The 24,988-nt window shown below is 37.2% G+C and overlaps 1 protein-coding gene across 6 annotated transcripts in view; it reads right to left on the bottom strand.

Annotated features, from left to right (window-relative positions):
* The window catches only part of FAM168A (family with sequence similarity 168 member A), a 159,055-nt gene that overhangs the window by 60,040 nt on the left and 74,027 nt on the right, over positions 1-24,988 (bottom strand). The window contains exon 2 of one of the 6 annotated variants that reach the window (XM_015600349.2): positions 23,282-23,394. The exons of the other annotated variants lie outside the window; for them this stretch is intronic. The gene's annotated coding sequence lies outside the window, so the exon portion shown is untranslated. The remainder of the gene's footprint in view (positions 1-23,281; positions 23,395-24,988) is intronic. 6 annotated transcript variants of the gene reach the window in all.

Raw genomic sequence — 24,988 nt, forward strand, 5'->3', positions numbered from 1 at the left:
GTAGGGAAAAGAAAGTGTCTCCCCAAAGGAGGTTATGGTCTAGCTGGAGAATCTTATAAGTTAAATAAAGACAAAGAAGCCAAAAATACAAGAAGGTAGACCTTCTGAAATACCTAAACTGCTAAGCAAACCCCCTCTCCAAAAAGGAAAAATAAATTGTAAACACACATACACACACACACATTTCAGGCCTCTGAAAATTAACCGAAGGCATACATCAAATTGAGAAATGTTTATTTAAGAAAAATTACTGAACCATATTAAGAACAATGAAAATCTGTGGAATTTTAGCCCGGGGCTGGCCCCTTTCCACCAACCCCCAGCTCCCTGGGGGTAATTCCATTAGCACAGGCTAGGCCAAGAGAATGAGTGCTGTCAGAGTGGGCTGATTTTATTTTAAGTTGAGCATAGAAGTCTGCACTGGATATTGCCCAGAGTCATTGTCAAAAATAATACAGGGACAATCTGGGGTACAACAGTAAATAAACCAGGAAGGCTACTAGTACAGCTAGCCTAAGGTCATAATACTAGTTAGGGTAGGCAACAGACCTGCAGATAGAAATTTAAAGGGAGTTTTGGGGAACAAAACAGCCATGGTGGTTCTTGATGAGACCTGGTGGTTACACTTGCTAAGGAGAAACTGGAGAGAGCCCTAGCTATCTACTAACCCTATATGAATATAAGGCCTTGAACATACTGAAAGTAAAAGCAGGAGCAGAATGGTAAATTGCCTGAACTTTGCATTCCCCAAAGGACAAACAGCCATCAGCAAAGGGTGGAAGTCAATCACTGGCTGACCACTAAATTGACATAAAAGTGACCTTTAGGAAGTCAAGTTTAAAAATTAAAACAATAATTAAAAAAAATATATGACCAGAATAAACTGCATGTTAAATAAATAATAGATATGCATGGTTAAAAAAAAAAAAAAAAAAGACCAGCGATGACAGCAGTCACACACTGCAAAGGAGACAGATACTATAGAATAGTCTAAGCAAGTCACTAAATAAACCAAAAAAAGGCAGCGACACCCCACCCCCACCAGAAGGGGAAGAATCTGAACCAATTGTTGCTACAATATATTATTTAAAATATGAAGTTTTCAATCAAAAAGATCATGGTATACGCAAAGAGAGAGTGAAGTGTGAGCCTTTTAGCAGGGGTAAAAAAAGGAGACTCTAGCTATTGTGCTAAGGATGCCCAGATGTTAGAATTAGTAGATAAATATTTCAAAACAGCTATTATAAATAATATTAAAAATAACTAAAGGAAACCATATTTAAAGAATTAAATGAAAGTATGATGGCAATCAGTCATCAAATAAAGAATATCAATAAAGATTATAAAAATAAAGAACCCAATGAAAATTGTATTCTGAAATAAAACATCCAAGAGAGACTCGACAACAAATTTGAACTGGCAGAAGAATCATAAGACTTGAAGACAGATCAATACAGACAATACAATCTAAAAAAAACAAAGAAAAAATGAAGAAAAATAAACAGAGTTAGAGACCTGCGAATAAACCAACATACAATTAATAGGAGTTCCTGAAAGAGGAAAGAAAATAAATGGGAAGAAAAAAAATATTTGAAGACATATTTGACTTTAAAAACAAACATTAAACTACATATCCAAGATATATAATGAACTCCAAGTTGGCTAAACACAAAAAGATCCATACCTATATACATCATAGTAAAAACTGTTGAAAGCCAGAGAAGTTTTCATAAGTGATGAGAAAACTTATCAGATGAAAGGGATAACAATAAGATTGAGATTAATAGCTCACTTCTCATCAGAAATAATGGAGGCCAGAGGCAGTGGAATGATAATATAAACCATACTGAAGAAAAAAACATGTCAAGGAAAATTTCTAACCCCAGCAAATCTATCATTTAAAAATAAAGGCACGCCCAATCCCATCTGATCTTGGAAGCTAAGCAGAGTTGGGCCTGGTTAATACTTGGATGGAAGACCGCCTAGGAAGACCAGGTGCTATAGGCGTAAAAAAATAAAAAATAAGGGATTGTTAGCTGATAAGATCCTTGCAATTTGTGAGGTCAACCAAGGGTTGCCTTGTCTAAAAATAATTAATCAATTAAAAAATAAAGGCAAAAATAAAGACAGTCCCATATAAATAATGATTGAGATAATTCATTGCTAGCAATCTCCCTTTCAAAAAATACTAAAACCATATGGCTGAAAGGAACTAGTACTAGAGAGTAATTCAAATGCAAATGAAAAAGTAAAGAATACCAGTAAAGGTGATTATGGAGGTAAACATATAAAAGACAGTACAGATTCTGTTTTATTTTTCCTTTTAATAAACAAAAGACAGCTATAAAGTAATAACTAACTTTAAAACTGTATTGTTGGGCATATAATGGATAAAGATTTGATTTACATAAAAACAAGAGCCTAAAGTAAAGAAGAGAAAGAACTGAGCTACACTGGAACAAAGATTCTTAAGCTTACTGAAAATTCTTTTGTAACTTAAGTAGTTTGTATGTAAGATTGATTGTAATAAATACATAATTTGTAATAAATTAAAATATATATTTAGTCCCCAAAACAACACTAAGAAAATAACATTTAAGATTTAATAAAAATATCAACAATATCGGCAATAAAAAAAGAACAAACCACTGATACATGTCACAACATGAATTAACCTTGAAAATGTTAAGTGAAAGAAGCCAAAGCAAAAGACCACATATTGTATGATTCCATTTACATGAAATGTTCAGAAAAAGCAAATCTACAGAAGCAAACAGTAGATATTTGGTCACTTAGGACTTGGAGTAGGAATAGGGACTGACAGCGGACAGGAGCAAGAGATCTCTTTGGAGTAATAAAAATGGTTTAAAACTGAATTTTGGTGACAGCTTCACAACTCTGTAAATTTACTATAAAGAATTGGATTGTACACTTATAAGGGGCAAATTTTATCACGTATAAATTGTAAGTCAATAAAACAGTTGAAAATACAACTTTGTGATTCAAGAAATAAATTTTTTTATAAGCTATTCAGTTTGACACTCTCATTTTTACACATGAACTGACACCTCCTGTGTCAGGCTCTGTGCAAAATGTCACAGATTCAGAGAAAACAGGACACAATTTCTGTCCCTGGGGTATTTATATGAGGGAGACAGACATGGATCCTAACAATTAACAGCAATATAGCACTGTTATTATACTGACTGCTGGAACTTAAAGGACAACTAAAGGCTGGGGTGGGTTTGGGTGGGGTAGGCAGAGGGGAAGAATATTATGACAGCCACTAGGTGGCAATATACTCAGTTAAAAGATTCTATTTCCCAACCCCTCTTGTAGTTAGGTGTGGTTATGTGATTAGTTCTGCTCAATGAGACATAATGAAATAAGGTGTACTGCCTAAAGAGAACAGTATTAGCTGGGGCTGGTGCCCTTCCTTTCCTCCTTATTCTTTCCTGCTATCTAAAATTAGGAGAGAATTGATTGGAGCTCATCAGTCTTCTTTTCTGTGAAGTAACCTTGAGAATGGAAGTCTCAAACCAAGGATGGCAGAAGGAGCCTGGGTCCTTGATTTCATGGAGCAACCATTTCAGCCCGGGGCTGTACCTCTGTATTTTTTTTTTTTTTTTTACATGAGAAAATAAAACCCTATATTTTTAAACCACTGTTATTTTAGATTTTTGTTATATGTAGCAGAACCTAAACCTATTTAATTGGGAGAGGGAGAGAAAGAAAATTTCAAAAGAATGTGTCATCTGATCTGTTTTGACAAATGACAGGAATTCTACAAAGGAAGAAGGGGAAGAAAAGGCCATTTGTGAAACTGCGCCACGAGAGAGCAAGGCGCATTCTGAGAATATCGAGTAGTTCTGAAAGGCTGGCGCATAGAATCTAAGGGAAAACATGGCAGGGATATGATTATTCTGTCCCAATTTCTGAATTATGTCCACTCAGCTCTTATGAAGGAGCTCAGGGGCCAGATTGGACATTGCTACAGGCCATTTTAGGATACCAGAGCTCTCAGAACTTCTGTTATAAATATTTGCAGTTATTTTTTGCTTGCCCAATTCTTTTCTTCCTGCTACATTTTAAGCACCTTGAGGTGAAGGGACCATGTCTTTTATTTACTACTGAATTTCTAGAAAAAGATCTAATATAAATCAGGGTGCTCAGGAAACATTTGTTGACTAGTCTAATGAATTAATGAGTTAATAAAAAGAAAATTTTTATTGGAATTCAACAGCTTAATATCACATTAACTCCTTACCAAACAGATTAAAGAAAGTTCAGTTTCGGTGAGTATTTTCTCTTAATTCTATCAGAATGATATGCAGGACACCCAGCTTTTATAGATGTCTGTTTCTTTATACTGTCTGCCAAATGGAATCAGACTGTATATTAGATTTCTGTTATTTTATAGTTCTGTATATATCATTTCATCTCAGAAAATGTTTCAATTTAAAGATAAAATGGGGAAGAACTCTACTTCTAGGAACCAGCCAAGAGGATCTCAATATCAAAAAGGCTTCCACAGTTAACAGAAAAATCTTTTCATGCAAAAGTTCAACAACTACTCTGTGCCTGCCCATAAAAGAGATGCTAATCTGCAAAATGTCACATTCCAACCACTAGAGCATTCAGCCCATTGAAAAAGCTTTTAAAAAATGGCCTTTTTTTTTTTTTTTATCAAAATCACACCAAAATTGTCTCTTAAGCCAAAAACTTGCAATACAAAATTTCTTCAAGGGTTTTTTTTTTTTTTAAGGGTAAACAAATTTCAAAAGGAATCTCCTTTATATAGAATTCAATTATGACGGTCTCCAACTTACAATGGTTGACCTATGATTTTTCGACTTTCTGGGGGTATGAAAGTGATACGCATTGCGTAGAAACTGGCTAGGCTAAGCTATGATGTTCGGTAAGTTAGGTGTAGTAAATGCATTTTTGACTTATGATATTTTCAACTTACAATGGACTTATGGGGATGTAATCCCATCCAAAATCGAAGAACATCTGTATTCATTAAATCTCATAAGTACTTGGGACTTATTATGTGTCATTTCTCTGCCCTTAAAGAACTCATCTTTTAGTGGGGAAACAGCTATGTGTAAGAATGACTAACGAAAGTGCTATATTAAAACAAAGTGCTTGAAACAGAAAGAGGATATCATTTTGCTTGGCAGAAAGGTCAAGGATAGCTTTCAAAATGTAGCACTTTCACAGCTTATAAAGATGGTGCAAGAGTTAACAATTACTATTTTACAGATAAAGAAACAGAATCAGAGAAGTTATATAATTTGTTCAAGATCTCAAAGATGGTTAGTGGAAAACCAGGGATTAAACCTAGGACTTGAGAACCCAAGTCCAGTGTCCTTTCCATGATATCATGCTGTTTTCACAATCTAGATGTGATACCAAACTGGCTGTAATTTTCAAGATAGCATCTTCTTGCCTTCACACTTTACAATCAGCATATTTCATCTTCTTTGAGTTCTCCTGAACATGCCATACTCTCTTGCCTCTGAGTCTTTATAAATGCTGTTCCCCTTGCCGGAAATACAACCTTTCTCCATCATTCGGGCGTTCTCCCTCATTTTCCCTATCTCTTAGTCTGAATAATTCCTACTCTTCTTTTCAAAGCTCAATTAAATGCTACCTTTACTGGGAAGCTTCTGTAGTATTTACCACATTCTAATATAACTGTACCACCCTCCCAACTGTAAAGCTCATAAAAGCAGAGATTTGTCTTGATCACAGTTTTATTACTAACACCAAGCACAAAGTCAGGCACACAGTATGTACTTGAAAAATATTTGCGAATAAACTGACTACATGCCAGTTTCACAACCTCACAATACAATGACCTGAAATTATCACAAAACTCTAAAGCAAGGTTATAATTTGCTGGAAATGGACTGCTGAAGGCAGACTTGCTATAACATCCCAAGCTACAAGAAAGTGGTCAGGCATTTCTAGGAAGACTAAATCGGCAAGCCTCACAGCCTCTCTTTAATGGTTAATTACAAGAGGCTAGATTTGCAATGCAAATATATAAGCTAATTTTATAAGATTTTATCTTAGATAAGGCTTGTGACAGAAAATAAAAGTACTGGTGCTCCTTTTCAAAAGTACAACTGCCATAACACATCTAGGTGCAGTGATAACTGGAAGAGGTCTATGGTCATGGTATCCAACGGCTTTACTTATTTTTGTTTAGAGAAAACTGAGGCACAGAGAAGGAAAGGGACTACCCTAGAAATACATGACAAGTCAGGGTAATAAGGCCTTGAACAAAACCCAGGTCTACTGACTAGACTGGAAGCTTTCTGCTCTATCATTTTCATACCATTCTCGGGATGGATAGATGAACAAACAATTAGGTGAAAAGCCAGACAAATGAACAAATTAGCTGTATGACAGACAGTACAGTCCCAGTAAAGCCCCTCTCTCCCTTTGCTGGTCATAAGCCTTCCTTAGCATTTGAAACCCATCTGTCAAGAGATGCAGAATACTAAGGGACTATAAAGAAATGTAGGTACTTGTTGAAGAATCCATTGAGTCAAAGTGTTCTACAGAATATGTTAGTTCTCTGAAGCAAACCCAGATGCCCACCAGACTGAAAATTCTCAACAGCAAGTTTATAGCACAAAGTCATACCTTTCCTTTCCTGGGACAGCAACGTGTTCAAAGAGCTGCCTAGCTCACTGTATAATAGTTAAGAATATAGGTTTTTAAGTCACAGTACCTGTGAGGCCTTGGATAGCTTACTTAATTTCAGCTTCCCTTCTATATAGTGGAAATACTAGTGGTAACTACATCCTACATTGTTAGGAGGATTAAATGAGACAATATATGTTTTGCCAGAGCACATATAAACACTTAACAAATGGTGGTTTTATTATTATTTCATCTCAGGAAACATCTTCGTCACATATGATTTTCAATGGCCTAGACCTACAACGTCCATAGGGAGACCCTGTACTCTGGACTATCTCTTCTTCCCACATCTAGGGTTTTAGAAGGGTAATTAGAGAGCCTGAAAAGAGTTAAGAGCAGTTATTAATCACCTTGAAGCTATCTGCTAGAGGAAAGCAATTATCTCATCTATAAAATGGAAATACTACCATTTAATCTAAAGAATTGCTGTGAAGAGGAATCAGGAGCCCTGAAGGACTGAAGCAACAAAGTGGCATAATCATATCTGTGCTTTAGGTTGATATTTCATGAGAAGACAGAAGATGGACTGGCAAAAGAGAAACAGAAGGTCTGAACTAGAAAGAGCAAGCTAAAACAGAAAAGGAGGAAAAAATATAGGAAATAGTTTGAAGTCAGAGCTGACAGGATTTAGAAACTCTCTATGCAGGGCTTAATGAAGGAAAAGAAAAAAAAGTAAAGAGTTTCAAAAGTAAGCACTGAAAGATGGTATTCATTTTTGAACAAGTAGAGACAAAGATGTCCAATGAACAACCTAGGAATCTGGAAATACTGATCTGAGAGATGATGACTGTTGTGAACTAACTACCTACCAACCATTATTTGCTTAGAGGTTAGCAGAAGTAGTCCAGCAAGGGTACAAAGGCAGTAAGGAATGAAAGAATATGGAGGAAGAAAAACAGCATAGCAGAATACACTGTCAGATGTAATTCAGAGCTGAGTAGGGCTCTCAGAAACATGCCTTTAGAATCTCCTCAGTCACTAAAGAAGTAAGCCTGCTTGGCTCCCAATATGCTTGCTTGCTTACCTCCTTCAATCAAAAAATTTCACCGAGTGTTTATTTTATACCAGGCCCAGTACTAGCATTAGAGATATGAAGATGAATACATGCCTTAAAAGACCTTGAAGCTAGTGGAGAAGGGAAACATGAAGAGTCAAATAAAGACATCCACCCATGTACTATGGTAGAGATGAATAAGTCTGGGGTCTAGAGAACCTAATAACACACATCCTTTCTCCAGGATGTCTTCCCTGAATATTACCTAACATTTATAAATGCTTACTATAAGCCAGGCATTTTTCTTAGTGTTTTACATATGTTACTTCCTTTAATTTTCACAATAATCCTATGAAGTAGGTGCTATTTATTAACTGAACAGCCTGGCCTATGATGAACTCTCTCTTCTGAGCTCTTGAAATCCTCGCAAAGCATTTTATATCATCATACAGTACTTTGTATCATTGGTTTTTAGAAAATATACCATGGTTAACAGCCCAGGCCCAGCACTCTCCATTGATACACTAGATTCCATCCCCTCACCAAATGAGAGAGACATTACTCTGATCATTTGCCCTCTCTTTCTCCCACATTATCAGAATTTTCCTTTTCTGCAAGATTATTTCTATTAACATACTATTACTTGTCCAGTCAAATAAATAAATAAAACCCCTTTCTTTACTCCATTTAACAGCTCCCAATCCATTTCTCTCCTTCTCAACAAAGCTTCTTGAAAGAGCATTTATATTTGTTTTCTCTCACCTTCCCTCTCATTCTTTTAAATCCATTCCGATTAGATTTTCATTTCCACCATACCACCACACCTGTTCTAACAAAAGTCACTGATAACCTCCACTATGCTAAAAACAGTGATCAACTTTCAGCTCTCATCTTTGACATGTCAGCAGCATGTGACCCAGTTGTTCGCTCTCTCCCCTCTTTTGAATACTTTCTTCACTTGGCTCCCAGACACTACATTCACTTAGTTTTTGTGGGATTTTTTTTTTTTTTTACCGTCATATTCATCCCTCCCCCCAACCCCCTCCAAGCCCTGCACACTTATGTTTTGTGGGATTTTTTTTTTTTTTTTACCGTCATATTCATCCCTCCCCCCAACCCCCTCCCCAGCTCTCATTCTCAATTTCTAAACCTTGTAGTGATCTAGGCTCAAGTCTTGGGCCTCTTCTCTTTTCTATCTTCATGCGCTCCCAAGGTCACTATAGCTAATCTCAAGACTCTAAATACCATTTATATTTTCATATTTACACACTCCTTCCCTGAAGTTTCTCTTTCCTGAAATCTTTTCCCAGTTCAGTTAATGGCACCTCTATCATTTCTATTGCATAGGTCGAAATTTTGGTGTCGGTCTTGACTTTCCTTTTTCTTATACCTCACAACTAGTCTATCCAGCAAATCTTTTTCAGTTCTACCTCTAAAACCAATTCTCACTACCCTTACTTCCACCATCTTACTTTAAGCCACCATCATCTCTCATTAGGATTAATGCAACTAAATTCCATAAACTGGCAAGTCCCACGTTCAAGCATTTTCCCTACCCAACCCACTTGTTCATTCTTTGATTCCTCTGTGTTACATATACCTACTGCACCATTAATGTGCTTGGAGAACAAAGGCCATATCTGATTCTTCCTTCTATTCCTCTAGCACAGAACTCAGCACATAATACGTACTTTGTGAATGTTTGTTATATTAAAAATGCTAAAAGCCAAAGAAATAAAAAGAACGATTTTTGACTTTCCAAAGTATTTCTGCAGTCATCTAATAACTCAATGAGGAATCAGGGCTGGAATTAGCCTCTACTTTACAAATGAGAAAAGCCTCAAAGAAGAGAAGCAACTTGCCAAGGCTTTACCCTGACTCCTCATACTCCAAGTCCAGTGTTCTTTCCATTACGTTAAAATGTTGACTATATTTTTCAGAGCCGGAGAAGATGGTTAAGGCAAGAAAGAAGGATCAAGATTGACAAAAAGACTGTTACATTATAAATTAATCACTTAGCAACATAAACGGCACATCCTGAATAAGTAAATACGGTATCTATATTAAAGCCAAGAGACTTGGTTTAAAATAAAACCCATATTTTATAACACTCTACTCCAAGGTATGTAGAAGAGGCATGGATAAAGAGAGAGAACAAAATATATTGTTTGCCCTTATGGAGCTCATAATCTAGTAGCAAAAATGAGACCCAAACACTCAGAGCTTAAAATCTTAGTGGCAGACAAAATGAGAGAAGCAATTGAACTCATAGTTTCAAATAATAAAAGAAAGGCAAGACAATAATTGCTAAAGGAATTTTACAGGTAACCTATGAATCTAATACAACTATTGCAGGAGTTTGGAGAAGAGAGAGAAGGATTTCTGTGACCATGTATGTGTTTTCAGTTTTTTGGTTTTTGTTTGTTTAAAGAAGGAACATAACTTACCATAAAAACTGGCAGAGTTTAGGAAGGAAATGGGCTTGGGGACCCATGTGGGGATGGGGAGAAGGAAAAACAACAGAACAGAGGTGAAGGTATGCCCAAAGGTTCAAACACTCCCTCTTATATGAAGCTTCACAGATCCTCCCAGCTGGAACTAATAATTGTCCTCTGTTCCAAACACACTCGGTTACAGCCTCATTCTAGATCTGCTTCAAGTTAGACCCAGTTGTTTATGTGACTGCTTCCCTTCTGGGCTATGAGCTCTGTGAACGCAAAGGCTATTTTGTTAACTTATGGAGTTCCCCAATGCCTAATACAGAGCCAAGTACACAGTTTAACTGAAACGAACCAAACGATGTCAGAGCTTGGTAGGACCACAAAGATCATTTAATTCATGCCCTTCATTTTGCAACAGAGAAAAAAGAGACCAAGCGATTTGCTCAAAGTCACAGAGCTAGCTAGTAACAGATACTGGACTGGACCTCTGGCCTCCAGACTCCCAACCAGAAGATTGGCAGCAAGGCCACTTCTCTACCCAAAGTACAAGACAAGTAGCTCCTTGCAATGGGAGGTCTAAAACTCTGAATCGGGAACTGCTACATTACAAACAGCTGAGACCCTGAGTATCAGGCCAAGTCCTTTGTCTCAGAACAGAAGGGCTCAGAAAAACCTGGCAGAACCACCCTTGTTTGATGCAAAGGCCCCAGGATGCTCTGGGCTACAGCCTGGGCACAGGATCAGGAAGTTTAACTGTAATGAAGCTGAAGAAAACCTGGACCAATATGGAGGATGCAAGCAATGGAGAGTTAGATTCCTGCCTAGCAGCACCAATACTGTGAAAGCACTCTTGATGAAAAGGAAAGAGATTGTACTAGAAGCTAAGACTCAGGCAATGGAAAAAAGGGTAATTTCAGGACACAGTGAAGACTCCCCAGGGAGGCACCTGTCTAATTTGAGGCTGACTGATACAGACATCACACACACACAAAATCAAACTGGTAACAGTATGCAATGTCAAGAATAACCCTACTGAGAATAATGCAGCTTGAGTGATCCAATCCCCATCACTCTCTATCACAGCTGCTGACCCACTAACCACCATCCCCCATCCACATCACAGGGTACTTATTCAAAACAGTTTTATAAATAATTCGATTGAAAAACTGGCAAAGAACTTAGACATGCTCAACATCACTAATCATCAAGGAAATGCAAATCAAAATCACAATGAGATCCCACCCCAGATCTGTTAGGATGGCCACTATACCCCCATATCCCTCCTCAGCCACACCTGCCTCCCAAACACATACGTATACATACAAGAAAATAACAAGTGCTGGCAAAGATATGGTGCAGAAGCTATGGAAAACAGTATGGAGGTTCCTCAAAAAATTAAAAATAAAATCACCATATGATCCAGGAATCCCATTTTTGGGTCTAGATCTAAAAGAATTGAAAACAGGATCTCGAAGAGAGATTCACACACCCATGTTCATTGCAACATTATTCACAATAGCCAAAAGGTGGAAGCAACCTATATATCCATCAACTGATGAACGGATAAAGAAAATATGGTGTATATATACAATACAATATCATTGACCCTTAAAAAAATCTTGTCATATGCTACAACATGGATAAACTTTGAAGACATGCTAAGTGAAATAAGCCAGTCACAAAAAGACAAAAAAACTTAGAAAGAGAAAGCAGAATGGTAGTTGCCAGAGGTTGTTGGGGAATGCAGAGTTGTTTAATAGATATATTTTCAGTTTTACAAGAGGAAAAGTACTAGAGATTTGTTGCACAACAAGGTGCATATAGTTAATACTATTGCATTGCACTCTTTAAAATGGTTAAGTTTATGTTACATGTTTTTAACACACTCTCTCTCTCTCTCTCTCTCTCTCTCTCTCTCTCTCTCTCTCTCTCTCTCTCCACACCCAAACTACCGAATCAGACCACCTGGGAATCGGAATTTTAAACAAGCTCCCCAGGTATTTCTGATATATGGACAAATTCAGAAGCCGCTGGCTTCAAAATAAAGTCCAAATTTGATTTTGGCATCCAAAGACCACCATGAGCACATCCCTCTCTATCTTTCTGTTCTCACCACTTGCTCCTCCTCGGGCCTCACTCTATTTGCCCTTTGGTCTGTGCCCCCAGGAGGCACTAGAGAAGCACTGTCCAAACTAAACTTTCTAAGATGATAGAAATAGTCTACAACTGACCCTAAAGATGACCAAAAAACTATTAGAACTAATAAATGAATTCATTAAAGCAGCAAGATACAAAATTAATATTGAGAAATCAGTTGCATTTTTATACACCAATAACAAAATAACAGAAAGAGAAATTAACAACCCCATTTACAATCATATAAAAAAAAAAAATACCTAGGGATAAATTTAACCAAGGAGGTAAAAGACCTGTACTTGGAAAACTATAAAACACTGAAGAAAGAAACTGAATAAGATATAAACAAATGGAAGCATATATCGTCATCATGGATAAAATTAACATTGTTAAAACATCCACACTACCCACAACAGCTACAAATTCAATGCAATCCCTATGAAAATACCAAAGGCATTTTTCACAACTAGAACAAATAACTTAAAACTTATATGGAACCACAAAAGACCCTGACTATCCAAAGCAATCCTGAGATAAAATAAAGTTGGAGTTAATCACACTACCTGGTATCAAACTATACTACACGGCTACCGTATTCAAAACAACATGGTACAGACACACAAATCAATGGAACAGAACAAAGAGCCCCGAAACAAACCCATACCTATAAAGTCAATTAATCCATGACAAAGGAAGCAAGAATATATAATGGGGTAAAGACAAGTCTCTTCAATAAATGGTGTTAAGAAAACTAAACTGATACATGTACAAAAAATGAAACTAAACAACTTTCTAGAATGAAACTGGACCATATACAAGAATAAATTCAAAATGGATTAAAAACTTAAATGTAAGACCTGAAACCATAAAACTCCCTGAGAAAACACAGGCAGAACACTCTCTTACATAGCTCTTAGCAATATTTTGGGGGATGTATCGCCTTACGTAAGGGAAACAAAAGAAAAAGTAAACAAATGAGACTACATCAAATTAAAGTTTTACACAGTGAAACAAAACAAAACAAAAAGACAACGTAGTGAATGAGAAAAAATATTCGCCAATGATACATCCAAAATGTGGTTAATATCCAAAAACTTATAAAGAACTCCTACAACTTAACACCAGAAAAACCCAAACAAATGTCTAACCACTATTTTGTACATCTGATTAAAAAATGGCAGAGGACCTGAACAGACATTTCTCCAAAGAAGACATAAACATATGACAATAGACATGTGAAAAGATACTCAAAGTCACTAATCAGAGAAATGCAAATTGAAACCACAATGAGATATCATCTCACACCTCTCAGAATGGCTATCAATAAATCAAAAAAAAACAACAAGTGTTGGTAAGAATGTGGAGAAAAGGGAGCCTTCACTCTTGCACTGTTGTGAGAATGTAAACTGGTGCAGCCACTATATAAAACAATATGGAGGTTCCTCGAAAAAATTAAAAATAGAACTACCTTATGACCCAGCAATTCCACTTCTGGGTATTATCCAAAGAAACACAAAACATCAATTCAAAAAGATATTTGCAGCTCTATGTTCACTGCAGCATTATTTACAATAGCCAAGACAGAGAAACAACCTAAGTGTCCATCAATAGATGAACGGATAAAAAAGATGTAGTACATATATACAATGAAATATTACTCAGACATAAAAAAAAAAAGATAAAATATTGCCCTTTATGATGACATGGATGGACCTAAAGGGTATTATGCTAAGTGAAATAAGTCAGACAGAGAAATACAAATATATGATTTCACTTACATGTGGAATTTAAAAAACTAAAATAAACAAACAAAGAAAACAGAAACAGACTCAGAGAGAACAAACTTATGGTTGCCAGATGGGAGAGGTGTTGGGGGGATGGGTGAAAAAGGTGAAGGGGTTAAGAAGTATAAATTGGCAGTTATAAAAAGTCACAGGGATGTAAAGTACAGTTCAGGAAATAGAGTCAATAATATTGTAATAACCAGATATGGTGTCAGATGGGTATGAGACTTATTGGGGGGGGGGGTCACTTCCTCAGTTATATAAATGTCTAATCACTATGTTGTACATCTGAAACTAATATAAAATTGTATGTCAATAGTAATTGGAAACATTTTTAATTATGTATATAAAAAATGTTCTACATCTGGGCTGTCCAATAAGTAGCTATTAGCCACATGTGGCTACTAAGCACCTGAAATGTGGCTACTGGCTACCGTATTGAACAGCATGGGACTAAAGCAATAGTTAGAACCCTAGATAATAAAGAGGGGCCAAAGTAAAAACTCAAAATTAAAAAACTTAAATGAAACTCTTTTTCTCACAAATTATCAATGTGCATTCATTCATTTAATAAATATTAACTTCTTACTATGTGCCAGGTACTATTTTACGTACTGGGAAACAGCAGTGAACAACAACAACAAAAAAGACAAATATCCCTGTCCTCAAAAAGCTTATATTCTAATGAGAGAGAGTAGTATAAGTGATTAAAAAGCAAGGACTCTAAAGCCAGAGAGCTTAGGTTCAGATTCTGGCTCTACTGCTAACCACCTATGTGTTCTCTGAAAACCACTTAACTTCTCCATGTCTCAGTTTTTTAATCTATAAAGAGGGGATAATAATGGTACTACCTAATAGGGCTTCTATAAGGATTAAATTAGTTAATATATGTAAAGTGCTTAGAACAGTGCCCAACATAAAAGAACCATTACTATTACTGCTGTATTTTGTTGTTATTCTGAGTGGGAAGCAAGACAATGAACAAAGATGGCCAATTAATGGTATGGCAGGAAAATAAAGCAGGGTAAGGGAGTACCAGGATAAGGATTATAATTTTAAGAGGCAAGTCAGGGAAACTTCACTGAGAAGGTGATACCTGAGCAAAGACCTGAAAGAGGAGAAAAAGGAACAAGCCAAACAGGTATCTGGGGAAGAAGTTAATCCTCCTGTGAAGTACTTGGTATTACTAACACCATTTTATAGATGGGAGAACTGAGGTACAGACTAAGGAAACTGTCCAAGGTCACATGGCTTATAAATGACTGAGCCTAGAGTCAAGTCTGGGACTGCTGACTCCAATTTCTTCTCCACTACTGGACCCTGTTTTACCTCTCTCTATTCCTTTCTGCAGTGAATCATAACCAATGGTTTCTCTTCCTGGCACTGAGATTTATAGACTCATTGGGACTAGACAAGCTCTCTGGGTTAATGGGTTAACTAAAGGAGTTAAAGGTACATGTTATTAAGTTCTGGTCATGATAGCAGAGTAGTTAAGCTCTGTGATCTCCTGCCCCCATGACCACAACAAAATTAAAACTAAATTAGAGAGCAGTCAAGCTAGAGAACAACCTGAAGACTAGCTGAATATAACTCCTATAAGTAAGGATATAAAGAAGAGGTCATGTCGAGACCAGTAGAAGAGGTGGAGACATGGAATAGTCTGGTCCCACATCCATATCTGGTGATTGAGAATTGGGAGGAATATCTCAGCTGCAGAGTCCCCACCAAGGAGTGAGGGGTACCAGCCCCACAGCAGACTCTTTAGTCCAAGGATCCAGAAAGTGCCAGGAAGAGTAGTCCCAACAAAAGTTGACTGTGAAGATCAGTGGTGATTCCATCCATCCCGGTGAAATGGAAGACTGCTGGAAACCCAGACATCCTCTTAAAGGGCCCACACACAGATTCACTCACAAGCACTCACCCTGAGCTCCAGCAAGGGGAAAACTACAAAGGTGCCAGAAACATAGAAGGAGAAAATGAACTATGTGGCTTCAGGGCAAGGGCTGCCACTGCCCCTGTACTGAACCCTCCTTTTACACAGCCTGCAGGGGGCAGGTAGACACTAAATCTGAATCTGCATTAACCTGGTGAACACCACTCACTTCACCCTGGTGACTCCCTGAGACCCTGTTCCAAGCAACTCCCACACTGCCTATAGCTCTTTCAGTAGCTGTGCCTCACGGGCAGCCTCAGCCACTGCAAGCTTTCTTAAAAACTTCCCAAGGTCTGCAGTGGCTGACCTCACTGGGCCCTGTGTGCCTTTTGCTGAGTGGCCTCAGGCCTAGCATAATGGCAGGCAGCCTCAGGTCACAGCAGGAACTCTCACATGTGCCTTGGAGCCCAGCACAGGCAGCCACCAATCAGAATGCTCTGTAGCTCCTACGAGGTGACCACAGGCTAAGCACAGGCAGTGGCTGACCTCAGCTTGCACTGGAGCCCCACCCAAAAGGATCCTGAACCAACACACCCAGTGGTTAGCCTCAGATCACAACAGAGCACTACCCGATTAGCTCCACAAACAGCACACCCAAAGGTTGGTTTCAGCAGGCACCAGAGCCTCACTACAGCAAATCCTGCTTTGTGGGGTCAGCCCCTGCTATGGTTGTAGCTAGTCCTCACAATCAGTCAGCCTGAGGGTCAACCCCACCCACCGATGAGCAAATACCAATCAAAGCTCAACTACAATAGGAAAGCACATACATAATCACATAAGGGACATCCCTGGTGACCCAGCTCAAGTGAACAGGGAGACTGTATGACTGGGCCTCACAGGACACCTACTACATAAGGCCACCCTGCCAAGACTGGGAGATGAAGCAGATCTATCTAACACATAAAAACAGAGAACAGCCAAAAAGAGGAAACAAAAAATATATATATATATCCCCCCCACCAAAAAAAAAAAACCAGGAGAAAATACCAGAAAAAGAATTAAATGAAACGGAGGCAAGCAATCTTCTAGATACAAAGTTCAAAACACTAGTTATAAGGATGCTCAACAAATTCAGAAGAATACAGCAATTCAGTGAGAACGTCAACGAAGAGATGGTAAACGTAAAAAGGGCACAGAAAGCATAAAAAGCAGTTGGAAATTAATACAATAACTGAAATAAAAAATACACTAGAAGAATCAACAACTGATTAGATGAAGCACAGGAATGAGTCAGTAATGTGGAAGACAAGGTAGTAGAAAATACCTAATCAGAACAGCAAAAAGAAAAAAAGAACTTAAAAAAATCAGGATAGTTTAAGGAACCTCTGGGACAACATCAAACATCCAACATTCACATCATAGGGGTGCCAGAAGGAGAAGAGAGCAAGGGATTGAAAACCTATTTGATGAAATAATACCTTAAAAAATTCTCTAACCTGGCGAAGGAAATAGCCATACAATTCCAGGAAACACAGAGTCCCAAACAAGATGAACTCAATGAGACCCACACCAAGACAGATCATAATTAAAATGCCAAAGGTGAAAGACAAAGAGAGAATCGTAAAAGCAACAAGAAAAAAGCAGTTTGATTCCTACAAGCGTGCTCCCATAAAACTATCTGCTGATTTCTCAACAGAAACTTTGCAGGCCAGAAGGCACTGGCACAAAATATTCAAAGTGATGAAAAACAAGGATCTACAACCAAGATTACTCTACCCTGCAAGGCTATCATTTAAAATTGAAGGAGAGATAAAGAGGTTCCCAGACAAAAAAAAGCTAAAGGAATTTATCACCATCAAACCAGTATTACAAAAAATGTTAAAGGGACTTCTTTAAGAAAAAGAAAAACAAATATGAATAATAAAATTACAATAACTACATACCTATCAATAATCACTTTAAATGTAAATGGTTAAATGCTCCAATCAAAAGACAGAGGGTAGGTGAATGCATAAGAAAACAAGACCCATACGTTTGCTGTCTACAAGAGACCCATTTCAGATCGAAAGATAAACAAACCCAAAGTAAAGGGTTGGAAAAAGATATTTCATGCAAATGGAAACAAAAAAAAAAGCTGAAGTAGCAATACTTGTATCAGACAAAACGGACTTTAAATCGAAGGCTATATAGTAAGAGAAAAAGAAGGACCCATATAACGAGAAAGGGATCAATCCAACAATAGGATATGACCCTTGTAAACATTTATGCACCCAACGCAGGAGCACCTAAAGCAAATATTAACAGGCATAAAGGGAGAGATCAACATTAATACAGTAATTGTTGCATACAGTAATATAGTAATATTCAGCAGGGAAAAACTAAAAGTGTTTTCCTTAAGATCAGGAACAAGACAAGAATGCCCACTTTCACCACTTTTATTCAATATAGTAGATGGAAGTCCTACCACAGCAATCAGACAAGAAAAAGAAATAAAAAGCATCCGAATTGAAAAGGAAGAAGTAAAACAGTCATTATTTGCAGATGACATAATACTAAATATAGAGAACCCTGAGGATTACACCAAAAAAAAAAAAAAAAACTAAAAAAAAAAAAACTATTAGAAGTGATAAATGAATGCAGTAAAGTAGCAGGATACAAAAATAAACAGAAATCAGTTGCATTTTTATACATCAATAGTGAACTATCAGAGAAATTAAAACAATCCATTTACAATTACATCAAAAAAAAAAAATACCTAGAAATAAATTTAACCAAGGTGATAAAAGACCTGGACTCAAAAAATTATATCCAAAGACACTGAAGAAATGAAGATTTAAATAAATGGAAGCATATACCACACTCATGGATAGGAAGAACTAACATTATTAAAATGTCCATACTATCAAAGCAATATATAGATTCAATGCAATCACTTTTCAAAGAACTAGAACAAATAATCCTAAAACTTATATGGAACCATAAAAGACCCCAAATAGCCAAAGCAATCTTGAGAAAGAAGAATGAAGTTGGAAGTATTACACTATCAAACTATACTGTAAGACTATAAGACTATAAATTATACTATAATACTATATGACTGAAGTAATAAAAATGGCACTGTAGAGGCTAAAAAACAGACAACAGATCAACAGAACAGAATAGAGCCCAGAAATAAATCCACGCCTATACAGTCAATTAATCTATGACAAAGGAGGCAAGAATATACAATGGAGATAAAGACAATCTTTTCAATAAACGGTGTTGAGAAAATTGGACAGATACATGCAAAATAAAATGAAACTACACCACCTCACAACATATACAAGAATAAACTCAAAATGGATTAAAGTCTTAAATATAAGACCCAAAACCATAAAACTCCTAGAAGAAAACATAGGCAGTAAACTCTCTGATATTATTCTTAACAACATTTTTGTTGATATATCTCCTCAAGCAAGGAAATCAAAAACAAAAAAACAAACAAACAAATGGGAGTACGTCAAACTAAAAAGGTTTTGCACGAGGAAGGAAACTATCAACAAAATGAAAACACAACCTACTGAATGGGAGAAGATATTCACCAACGATACATCCAGTAAGGACTTAACATCCAAAATTTATAAAGAACTAATACAATTTAACACCCAAAAAAATTCCTATTAAAAAATGGGCAGAGGACATGAAGAGGACAATTCTCCAAAGAGGACATACAGATGGCCAATAGACATATGAAAAGATGCTCAAAGTCACTAATCAGAGAAATGCAAATGAAATACCAATATTATCTCGTACCTGTCAGAATGACTATCGCTAATAAATCAACAACCAGGTGTGGTGAGGATGTAGCAAAAAGAGAACTGTTGTGCACTGTTGGTGGAATTGCAAACTGGTGTAGCCAGTATGGAAAACAGTATGGAGGTTCCTCAAAAAATTAAAAATAGAACTACCTTATGACCCAGCAATTTCACTTCTTGGTATTTATTCAAAGAAATCCAAAACACTAATTTGAAAAGCTGTATGTATTTCTATGTTTACTGCAACATTACTTATAATAGCCAAGGTATGGAAGTAACCAAAGTGTCCATCAATAGATGACTGGATAAAGAAGATGTGGTACAATGGAATATTACTTGGCCATAAAAAGAATGAAATCTTACCATTTGTGACAAGTGGGATAGACCTAGACGGTATTACACAAAATGAAATAAGTCAGACACAGAAAGACAAATACCACATGATTTCATTTATATGTAGAATCTAAAGAACAATACAAACAAAACAGAAAAAGACTCATGGATACAGAGAACAAATTGATGGTTGCCAGATGGGAAGCGGGTTGAGGGGCTGAGTAAAAAAGTGTAAAGGAGTAAGAAGTACAATTGTTAGTGACAAAATAGTCATGGAGATGTAAAGTACAGTACAGGGAGCATAGTCAATATTGTATTATGTATGGTGTCAGATGGCTACTAGACTTACTGAGGGATCACTACATAAATTATATGTCTAACCACTAGGCTGTATACCTGAAACTAATATAAAATAATACTGAATGTCAACTGTAAATAATTAAAAAATTTTTTTAATGGTTTAAAAGAAGGTGCATGCTATTAACTTGCCCTGCGCACTTTCACTCACTGCTTCCTAAGCAGCTCCACACCAGGATCTCCATGTTAAATATATGTTGTGCATAGAAAACAGGTATTTATCAAGACCAATAAGTCTCAAACACCAGGAAGGAGAGGTAAATTATACATCAAAAATAAAGGTTACTCCTTCCAACCAGGCCTTTGAGGGAAAAAGCTTTGTTAGATGTGCGCTGTGGGAAAACTATGATCAAAAGTTAGGTTCAACTTACCAAACCTTTCTAATCTAAACTTGGTACACAAGATCTATAGAAATAAGGAGGAAAAAAACCAAACCTTCATATCCTCACTTTATCTGTAAAGTCAGTGATTCAAAATACTTTCAACAATGTTATCTCTGTTTATCTGTTCTCATGAAATCTTTGTGAAAATATTGGTAATTTATTCCAGAAAACCATTAGTGCTGCCAGGCACAATGGATTCTAGTCCTCTTCTACAACTTATGAGAAAAGTCACTTCCACTCTCAGGGCCCCACTTTCCTCAACAGTTAGAAGAAGAAGCTAGACTAAAAATTCTTTAAAGGTTCTCTCTGCCGCTCTTTGTAGCATGTTATATTATAATAACAACACAGTACCCCTGCACCTTCAGACTCAGGCCCAAAATTCATTCATTCAATAAACAATTATAATTTCAGGCACTGAAAACACAAATATACTGAATTATAAATTCATTAGAGTTTCACATATATTGCTTTTCCTATTTACATATATAAACATTTCAGAGTTGTATTCCTACTAAAAACAAAACTTGGCTCCAAAATTCTGTAGTTTTTTTCCTAATCACATTTAAGAGGGCTATGGATCTTTTATTAGTGTATACTAAACCCATTCATCCCCCCAAAAACCTCTATTAAATCATAGCTCACACTTATATGTTTTTCTTTTTAAAATCACTCATAGCCTGGACTACTCATTTCGGACGTTTTCCCCCAGCTACTATATGATGAGAGCACCTCTAATTCTGTATGTGTCATTTTCTTACATCCAACCAACCATTAGTTTCTTGAGATTAGACACAGCATCTTATTTTTCTCTGCATCCCCAGTAAGACTTTTTATAATTTACTTATAATCCATTCCAAGACTAACCCGAAAGAATGTAAAGTGATTCACCATATCAATATATAAAAATAGTTAAAAAAAAAATGACTAAAAACCAGCGGGGACAGAGTCTAAATCAAATTATCAAAATTCAGGTCCTGTATCTACCAGATATATGCCATGTGAGTACTGGCAAGTTATGACCTCTCTAGTCAGTTTGCTCATCTGTAAATATACAATGCTGTAGCTTGCAGAGAGCCAGTTAAGCACAGATATTAACAAAATCAGCTGTGGAGCCAAGCACTGTTGGTTAGATTTAAATCATACCTCCATCACGTAGTAACTGTGTGATCTTGGGTGCCTTACTTAATTTCTTTGGGTCTTAGTGTCTTCCTCTGCTCTAAATGGTAATAATACCACTTTTACAGCTGATATAAAAGTTAAATGAAATAATATATGTAAAGCACTCAACACAGTGTTAGATACATAGTAAGTATTCAATAAAAAGTATTCATAGTAAGTACCATCTCCAGGTTGTTTATGAAAATGTGATTATGTACGGGGAAAATGGCTCTGAAGTTTAAAGTGCTATGAAATGTTTGGGATGCTTATTACTATTACTCATATCCAAAACTATGGAGCAAATTAATAAAAATGAGGAAAAAACATGTCCAAAGACAGTAGTCTTAAACAACATTTTTCTAAATATAGTTCCTTATAGCTAGCTCTCTCTTTTGCATTTCTGGTCTCCTTTCAAACATCTTTAACACTGCTATAAAGCAGGAGTGGAAATGCAAGATATGTACTTGCAACTGACAGGAAAGGTAAGGTGTGGGGTTTTTCCACCAAACTAGGGCAAAACTGCCATGTCTCTTCCTTTGAGCCCTGGAGCAAAACTGCCATGTCTCTTCCTTTGAGCCCTGAAGGATGTAGTAATGGATAATCTGTAGTTGCCAGGAAAGCCAGTTTAAATTGAAGCAGCTGGCTGAGTTTTTTTAGTGTTTTGTTTTGTTTTGTTTTTCCTGATACTACGAGAGAACAGAGATGTCCCTGGGTCTATGGCTTGCTCTGCATGATGACAGAAGGCACAGCCAGAACATGAAGGCAGCAGAGGACATAAAAAGGCCAGGACACAAAAAAATACTCAAAAAGTCAGTGTAGCATGATCACCAATGGGAAGTGTTTCATGAGCATGTGTTGAATAGGCCAGCATGTGTATAGTCACTGTGATATAATTATGCTTTATGCATTATGATGTGTGTACATGAATAATGTCAAAGAAAAGGCTGATTTGTGTTCCATATACAGAGTCTTAAAATATCAGAACCAGAAGAGCCTTCAGAGAGTAACCAGTCTAGCATTATTGTTATTATGGATGCAGGAACTAGGGAAGAGATGCTTATTCGTGGTTACAGAGACAAGTCAAGGAGTAGATCTGGGACTAGACTCCAGGGCTATGCTGATTGTGGACTTGAGTATTAAGTATGTAAGAAGGGAACATATTAAAAGCTTTATCATTTGTGGACAAATCTCCAGAGATGGCTTAAGAACTCCCAAATTTACAAGTGCTACTAACTGTAAGTGGGAGACATTCCTTAGCTAAGTAACTCATTCATCCACTACCATCTCATCAAATGCTTTTCAAATGCTTACCTCAGGAAAGTAGGAAATTCCAACATGTCATAGACCTCTGAGGCTCCTCAAGAATAGCCAGAGCTGTGTTTGGTAAGTTTATCAAAGTGAAATGTCTAAAACAAAGCCCCAATCTGTAAAGGGTAAAAAGGCAGAGAGCTCATTACCCAGCTGTTGTCCAAGATTCCTATAACTAATCTTTGAAAAGAGAGCTTATTAATGGAAATAAAAATTAAATTCTCAAATTTAGTACTCTAGGCTTTTAAAAACTTATCCCCAACCTCTATTCTCCAGCACTCCCCTCTCTTCAACAATGCTCTAGGCAAATTAAACAGGTACTTGGCTTTTCAACTTTGTTTAAAAAGGAAGAGAAGTGTGTGCTCACTTTTCTCCACAAAACTTTTGCTATACCTGTAAATTCAAATCCTAACCATCCTTCAGACCCAGTTCAAGGATCCTAACTCCAGGAGGCTTTCTATAAAAAGCCCACATTAAAGTGACTAATCCCCTCTGGTTCCAAACCTTGTTAACCTTCCCTCCAACCCAGTGTTTCTCACTGCCTTCTCCCATCTCCTTTCTTTTAATTCAACCTTTGCTTTGTCTGCATCAGACTAGTTGCTTCTCTCCAAATGCAATCAATCCTCACTGCCTCTGGAGCTTGGCTCTGTCTAGACTGTTTTTTTCCTTGTCAAAATCATACCAATCCAGTTATAGTTCACTAGAAAGAAGGCTGGACAACTTGGACTCACAATATCCGAGTTGAAACCCCAGCTCCATCGATTCCTACCCAAGAGCCCCATCTAGGTCTACCTAGCTCTTTCAACTAGGCAACACAACCTTCCAATGTAAAATCAGATAATGAACTTGAGAGATTATTAGTTATACTTAATAACTTAAGCTCTCTGAGGGATACAAAGTTACACAAGGCATGACCTCTGCCCTCTAAGAGTTTATGATGTTACATGAGTGGGAAAATAGAAGGTACCAGAGCCCATAGAGAGAAAAACTGGCCTAGAGTCGAGGCATCAGGGACCTCGTCTCATCTCTGCTACAGAATCTGTGGAATCTGGGCAAATACCTTCCCTTTATAGGGTCTCAGCTTTCCTCTTCTGTAAAACTAGCAGGGGTTAATCAGAGAATTTTAAGGCGCCTCTCCACTTTGGTATTCTGTGGAAAATAACCACAGTACTAGCCCATTCATGAGGTGAGCCAAAAGGGTGGTTACAGATAATGCCTATGTAACCAGAAACAAGCTGCTGGATTCAATGGAAGCTGCTCCGCTACCGACAGATCCAATGGAACCTAAAAACGGGGTGGGGATGGGAAAGTTAAAGCCAAATGATGAATGCATCTGCTGCTGGGAAGTCATGGCTAATGACAAGCATACTTCTCATTCACAGGTAGCTCTGCACAAGCATTCAGGTTCCTAAGTCCCTGACTATGCAAAGGAGCCTCATTGCCCAGAGGAGAGGTACGTACCAGTCAGGAGCCTGGAGGGGTAAACAATGGATAAAGCCAAATGAAGCACAGCTCATCCTCCCCAGAACTGAGGATGCATGCTGGGCCTCCCCAGTGGTCAGGTTTATTTCTTGCCAGAAACAGGTAAAAAGGGAGCAATAAAACAGGGCTCCAGTGGCTGAATTTTTTAAAACATACACTGAATGTCAAGCTCTTTTAGCCAAAAATATAGTTTTTGCTTTGTAGGACTTACAACTACAGAGAAGTAGC

This window comes from Pteropus alecto, unplaced genomic scaffold, assembly GCF_000325575.1.
Source record: "Pteropus alecto unplaced genomic scaffold, ASM32557v1 scaffold7, whole genome shotgun sequence".
Lineage (NCBI taxonomy): Eukaryota > Metazoa > Chordata > Mammalia > Chiroptera > Pteropodidae > Pteropus > Pteropus alecto.